Genomic DNA, 7397 nt, shown 5'->3' on the forward strand with positions numbered 1-7397 from the left:
TTTTTCATCAGGTGAGGTTTCTCTTTCTCCTCAAGGCAGGGTCATTTTCTGTTGGTTTCATTTGTATCACCAGGTTTTGTTTACTGTAACCACACAGCAGGGTTAAAAGGAGAAGGTTTTGGTTGTGAAACAGGTACAGCTAAAGACAACTCTTCCATAACTGCAGCCAAAGAAAGTGGGAGAAAAGGGTGGGAAGTTTTGTATTCTGGCTGGGTGTGTTCTCTGCTTTCAGTTCAGACACCTGAACCTCCAGGGATTATCTGATACTTTACAGCTGACTGCAAGGAGCTGTAGCCACATGTCTGTATTAGTAATTTCTAGTAAAGGTGCTATGCAATGGCTTTAAAAAGCAAATCAGATCTGCATGATGCCATGCTTGTGAGTCCTGGGTAACCATGTGCCTCACTTGGGCTCTTGAAGATTTCAGACCCAATAGACAAATCTGATACAGTGAAAAATTAATGTAAAACATGGGAAAAGTTTTATTGTGAGACATGGTTTTATTAATTTATAGGGAAACACTTTAAATTGCCTCTGAAATGTATCCTTAAGAGTCACTTCAGTTTATTTCACAATGCAATAATACAGTAAAATCATAAAAGAATGTATATTGTAATTTTTATATCAGTTATATATTTGTGAAAAATTCAGTGTCTTAAAAAATGGGCTCACATGGTATTTTATAATACAGAAATAGCTTTATTTAATTTAATGCATGTTTTTTTATTTATGGTTGATTGTATTCAATATAGAGAGATTTTGAACTTGTTGATATTAATTTTTTATTTGCATAAAACTGATTGTGATACTTTATTTTGTCATATCACTGTGAAGCACCTGGAAATAAAGGGTGATAAGATAATTTTTAAAAAGTAAGTTTAATTTTTGTCTGTTGTTTTCATCTGTAGGAAAATTGTCAGTCCCTTCCCTTTCAAGTACTTTTTAAGAGTTCATTTCTAATGACTAAATCACACTTGGTTTATTAATGTTAGGGGAAAAACTTCACCCCTGAAGTACTGAAACACTCCTGGAAGAAATCACTGAAGTAACAGACAGATAAATGCTCAGTGGCCTAAATTTTGAGAAGTGCTTCCATTTTCTTCTCTTGGTATCTTTTTCTAAAGAATGGTGTAGTTCAGGACTTGGAAAAACTGAAGCTTTTATCCATGCTGGAGGAGTGACTCTGTTCAAGAAGGAAGCAGGTGGTAAATGTGTTTGTCTTAGTGTAACTTTGCCAGTCTTCCAGATAAAGTAATTTGCCAAGCTAGGGTCATAAATTATGTAATCTGTGGTGTAACCTAAAGAGTGAATTACTCGAAAGGAGGAAAATGGTGTGAATGAGTAATGGGGCTGTTTTCATGGCAGATTGTCACTGTGATTCTTGAACAGCTTGGCAAATACTGCAAAGGTGTTGGAATTGAAGTGAAAGTTTGGAGTATTGCAGTGAAATGCTGGAAATATATTTTAAATCCAAAAAGAAAGTGGGGTCCTGCAAATCCAATACTTTTTAAGAAGGACAATCAGTAGGCACTGGATTGTGTGTGGTTTTTATTTGAAGGTGCAGGATTCCCAGAAGCCAAGCTCATCTGTGTGCACATGGCAAGCTGCAGCCAAGGAGGGCTGTGATTGAAGCCATTCTAGAAGTCAGTGTCTCTTTGTTCCTGCCCCTGATGTGCTTTTGTTGTGGACCAGAGCCAGGGAACAAACCCCAGTGAAACCCTGGGTTCACTGAGGGCAGAGGCAAACAGCCTTGTTCAAGGTGCAGTTAGTCCTCTGTCCTTTTGTGTGCAGACATAGGAGACGGATTTTGATGCAACAACTGAAAGAAATTCCTTTGCTGTGACCAGGGAATAGGTGTAAACTGAGCCTGTCATGGCTCCAAGGCTGGGTTACCTTTTCTGGGCTCTATTTGTAGCAGTCCTGATACCAGTGTTGGGGGAACCCATAGCTTGTGCTCACTTTGTGTCACTCTCAGGACCCTGCAATGCTGCAGGAGGACAGACTGGTCTCCACAACCATCTTCAGCCAGAGCTGAAATGAGTTAAGATTAAAGACCATGAGCAGTTCCATCTGCCACCATTAATTCTGGCCAGTAACTTTGGTTTACTTACCCGTCTCTCTAGAAGAAATTAAATGAGCCTGGATGTTGTTACAGAATGTATAATTTGGCACTTGATTCTGCTGAGTTCCAGAAACTCAGACAATAAGAGGAGGAAATGGGTGTGCTGTGGAATACAAAGCTCTCAGCTGTTCAGGTCTGCTGGCACTGGGTTTCTCTGCTGTTACTCAAGTGGGCACTGAAAAAAGAAACCAACTCAGAGCAACTCTGCAGCCCTTCCTGAGGCCAAGTCCAAACCCACTGCATCCAATAAGTGCCAATGATGGGCCAAGTCAAGAGTTTGGGGTTTATAACCTGCCTCATTAAAACATCTCACCCAAGGAAAATCCCCACTGCAGTTCTGCATCCTTGAACCAACTGTGGCAGCCCCAGGTCAAGGTGTTTGTTTAGCAGCTGAGGTGAGGCTCCCACTGAGCAGCTGGGAGCTGGAGCCAGAGGGGAATTCCCTGGCAGCCAGAAGAGTGGAGCATCTGCAGAGCTGCTTCTTCACACTTCTGCCTTACATCTGAAGGAGGATCATGCAATTTCTTTCACTGAGGTAAATATTAATTTCTTTGTTGTGGTCTGTTGTAAAGCAATCTTCTGGCAGGACTGAGAATCTCTTATCTCCTGCTGTAATATTAAGTGCTGTTGGGCTTCAGCCAGAGCAGTATTCTTTCAAGAATTTGGTAGGCATTGATTTTTTAGAGATCATTACTTATCCTTTGAAAAGCAAAGGTTAAAGTTTACCTTTGGCTGTTAATGTAACTGTGCTTGGCATGTTTACATAAGCAGCCAGCTCCTGTCAAATTAGGAAATCCACGTTGGGATTTTATCAGCTGTGGATTAATTTTGAAAGCACTGTGTTGAGAACAATGCTTGTGCTAACTTCAGCTTCAGTGCAGTTAAACTCCATAAACTTTGGGTGTAACCTAGCTAGTGTTTGGGGTGACCACACAGTCAGGATCTTCTTGTGCAGTGAATGCTGAGAATTTTTAAGGACTCTTTAAATAATAAAGAAGCAAGATGACAGGGGGTGTGCTGAGGTGTGAGTTTCATCACTCATCCTTGCCAGGTGAGTATTTTCTATTCTCAGAAAAATGAAAAATTAATTGACAAAACTTAATGGTAGATGCATCCAATTACAGGATTCCCTCCTTCCCATCTCATCCCTCTTAGATGGCTTCAGGACCATGGTTTTGTCTCTAAAAACAATGTCTGTTCCACTAAATTGTCTGCAAATACAGTCCAAGTTTGTTATCTGTAAAGGGTAAAGTAAGCCTACAAGGAGGAGAAATGTTCCTGGCAGATACCTCAGTGGGTTGAAATTTTGGTCATTAAATGAATACCCCACATCTGATTTCAAAAATTCAGAATTAGCAAGATTAATGAGATATTTTTATGGAGCTATGTGGTTTCATACATGAAAATATGCTGGGTAAGTTATCAGGAAGTCGTATCAGTTTGAAGTTAATTAGTAATTCTTTATAGAGAAGGATGCTGTAAAACAGGCTCAAAATCCACAATCCACAGCAGCACAAAGGGAAGTTCTTTCTGCTGCTGCCAGTGTCTGGGAGAAAAGATCTTTTTCCCCAGCTGGCTCCAGGATGTCCTTCCTGAAAGTCCTGCTGTGTGTCCTGCTCCTGGCCAGCCCCTTGCTGAGCGAAACTCCACAACGTAAGATCTGCTGGGATTCCTGTGCTTGGCACAGCAGGGACGTGGCCATGGGCAGTGCTGCTGGGTCCCTCTGGGGGGGATTGCTGTTGGGAATTTAAATATTTAAATATTTAAATAGCAAAACAATGCAAATGTGAAAGCCCTGGTGAGACAGGTGCTGTGTTTGGTGTCACAGGGAAGAGGTTCCAACCTATCAATTACACCTGATACTGCTGGGCTGGGATCATTGTGAGGCACTCTGAATTTCACAAGGGGATTTTTAAATTACTTAAATGGTTTGGTTCTTTTTCACTGGGAAAAACACACTTGCTATATTGGTTAAAAAAAAATCATACACTTTTTATAGCAAATGTTCTTAGACTTTTTTTTTTTATTAATACTAATGGGGGAAATAATCAATAATGAAGAGCATGACAACCAGAATGCACTGACAGAAAAGTTATTTTAAGTGAGAATCTAGTAAAGGAATTGTCTCTTGTTCTGTTAGAGTTGACCAGTATTGCCTGCAATTATTTTATGGGAAGATTTCCCACATGTTTTATTGATATATTTGTTTATTTTATCATTACTGTTCTGTACCTGGTAGCTACCAGTTACTTGTAATTGGGTATCCTTAAGCTGATAGTGGTGTAAACCAGCTGCAGTTATTATTTTTCTAATAAAAGTTTTGGGTTCTGATCTGAGGAACTTTTTTTATGCTACTCTAAACTTTCATTTGCAAAAACAGAAGTTACCACTTGAAGGCTAACTTGGCATTTATGTAAACCCCAGTACTCTGAAGGGCTCAGCAGTGAGTTCCTTTATCACATGGAATATTAGAGCATTATTAACAAAGGGCACACACTCCTCTGTCCCAGCAGAATCACAACCCGTGATTTTCTGTTGTTCAGTATTTTTTGTATCATTGCTAAAAGAATTGTAATTGTGTTACTGATCAGAGAGGTAGCTAAAAACATTGCTTGTCTCCTAGATGAACCATGCCAAATGCTACTTGGGATTTTGCTTTGTTCTGTGCTTCACAGCCATGACACATGACCTTAGTTAGGTTTTCTTGGGAAATGTTTGTGCTGATGCCCTTTTGAGAGGAGAGCATGCAGTGTGTGTAAATGGATTGGTACAAGCCTTGGTCACCGTAAGCATTTAGATTTATCTCTGATAAGCAGCAAATGTTGGATTAGATGGACTTGGACAGTGGAAAGGAAGGAGGCTCCCATCTTTTTTTGCAATGCAGACTGCTGCCAGCACAGTTCCTCTGGCTAATAATCCATCAGTCAGGATGTTCTGTGGAAAATCCCTGTGACAATGACATTAAAGCTGCTCCAGCAGTTGCCTGCTGGGCTCGGAAGGCTCTGCTCAGAGATCTCAGCCAGTTCTGACTCTGGTTTTATTCCAAGCATGGATCCTCTCACTGGGAACAGCTGTGCAGTTACACTCAGCTCTGGGGGCTCTTTGGGTGCTCAGGTCGGTGCCTGGCGTTGAGTCTGAGCCCTGACAGGAGAGGAACAGGTAGCAGAGGATGCAGGGTGGGAGTGCCAAACGTGCTGCTGTTTGATGGTTGATTCAGGGTGCTGAGGGAGTTATTTTTAGCCAGCCTAACACCTGTGAAATATTGTAAACACTCAGATTCTGGAACATCATTTACAGCCCAGTGTTTACAGCAAAAGAGAGAGAGGAGGACCAACATTAAAGCAAACCAGATCCTTTTGTAGGCTAAACCAAGGAATAATCCCAATGCAAAACACACAAAAAGGTTCTCATTTGGACTATAATTGGAAGGTTGGAATCTCTAATGAATCTCATGACTTTTAGTCTTTGCCAACAATCCAGAGACGATATATAGTGGAATTCAGATGCAACCACACTTAAAATGATGAGATAAAAATCATAACAACACAAGCCATAAACATGTTTAGGGTAAAGTAATTTAAGCAGGCAAATTTTCATTTCTGAAATAGCTTCAAAATTTTCAAGGGACAAGTCACTGGAAAGTAAGATTTAGTATCATTTACAGAGTACATATGAAGCTTAAATTTCTGGTGTAATTAGCAACACAGCCCACTGACATATGTTACTGTATAATTGCAATAAATACTTGTTTTGTTTTATTTCACAGCCAACTGCACTGGAATTGTGGACTTTGGGAACTGTCAGGGTAATGCAACTGACTTCTGTCCTAGAGATATTCTTTGTCAGTGTAAAAATGAAAAACCTTTTTGCAGGTAATGTGTGGACTTGGTTTGTTTGTTTAAATATACACCATGTAAATGTCAGAGATATTCTAAATGATGAACTAAATTTAGATGCTGCAAAGTGATGAAAATAAATGTTGATCTTCATTCCCAATCTGCCTAAGTTTATAACTGGTACAAAGCATCAAATCTGGGATCTGGGCATAGTGTTTTCTTTTTAAAAACATGTGTGGGCTATGTAATTCCTAATGTAGGTAATCTCTGTAAACCTTAATTTTTACATGCTCCCTGTTCTCTCAACTATTTTACTTTAGAACTGAATTAGCTGTGTAATTGCAAGCTCATTCATTTTTCTCAGGTTGACCAAATTTTCTTTTGAGTTCAAAAAGAAAAGATATCTGAATGTATTATTCTCCATTACATAGTTGTTTTTTTTTTTTTTTCCTTTTAAGAAATCAGTATCATAATGACAGCCAGAAATGTGAGGTTTCACTTCCACTCAGCAGCTTTGCCATGCTGACAGCAGACAGAGATCTCTGACCTGAGCCAGGCCATGACTTGGGTGCTGCACCCTGTTCCCGTCAGAGCTTTTTATCTTGGACTCCTGAAACACCAACTTGGACTTGGTTACTCAGAGCCTGGCAAAGTACTTTTGCATAGATATGGAAACAGATGGGTGTAACATAAAAAATACCTTTAAACCAACAGGAAAAACAGTGAATCTCTTGGCCCCTGCAGTGTTGAATACTAAATAATTATATAGCAAAATATTATACTTCTTTGGTATTGCTTACAAATGCTGTTGCTAAAAGTGAATATTTTTATTTGCAGATGTGAGTACTACAGAATAGGCTGGAAGGAGTACTGGTACATGGGCCCCAAATGTAACCACCTTTGGAACACTCTGACTTTCATTTTAGTTGCTACTCTTCCTGCAGTGGCACTGGTTGTCATAGTGGTTGTAATATTTTCCGTTGTCTGCTACTCAAAAACGGAAAAAGCTTGGTAAGTGACTCTGGGTATACTTATAAGGAGTTTTGTACTCAAAATGGAAGTGCAACAAAAGGAATGTGGTATTCTGTTAATTTTTAACCTCTGGATGTTTAAAAGCACAAGCTTGCCATACTGCCAAAATACTATTTATACAATTAAAAACTAACTCAAAGCATCTGACTCAATCACTCAGCATTTACTCAGCATTTTACCACTGCATGCAGAACTCCACTCTCAAGCATTGCTTTTCTTTAGGGCTCACCAGGCAAGCCTTAAAGATTGATAAGTACATTTACTACTTAAATTCAACACTACCAAATGTGTATTTCTGATTTATTTGCTCTTAAGGACTGGCTTTTTTTCCACAGGTTAAAAAAAAAAAAAAAAAAAAAAGGAGTAAGACAAATAGCCATTGACAAGAGACTTGGTATTTAACACGA

The sequence above is a fragment of the Catharus ustulatus genome, chromosome 14, assembly GCF_009819885.2.
Source record: "Catharus ustulatus isolate bCatUst1 chromosome 14, bCatUst1.pri.v2, whole genome shotgun sequence".
Taxonomy (NCBI): domain Eukaryota; kingdom Metazoa; phylum Chordata; class Aves; order Passeriformes; family Turdidae; genus Catharus; species Catharus ustulatus.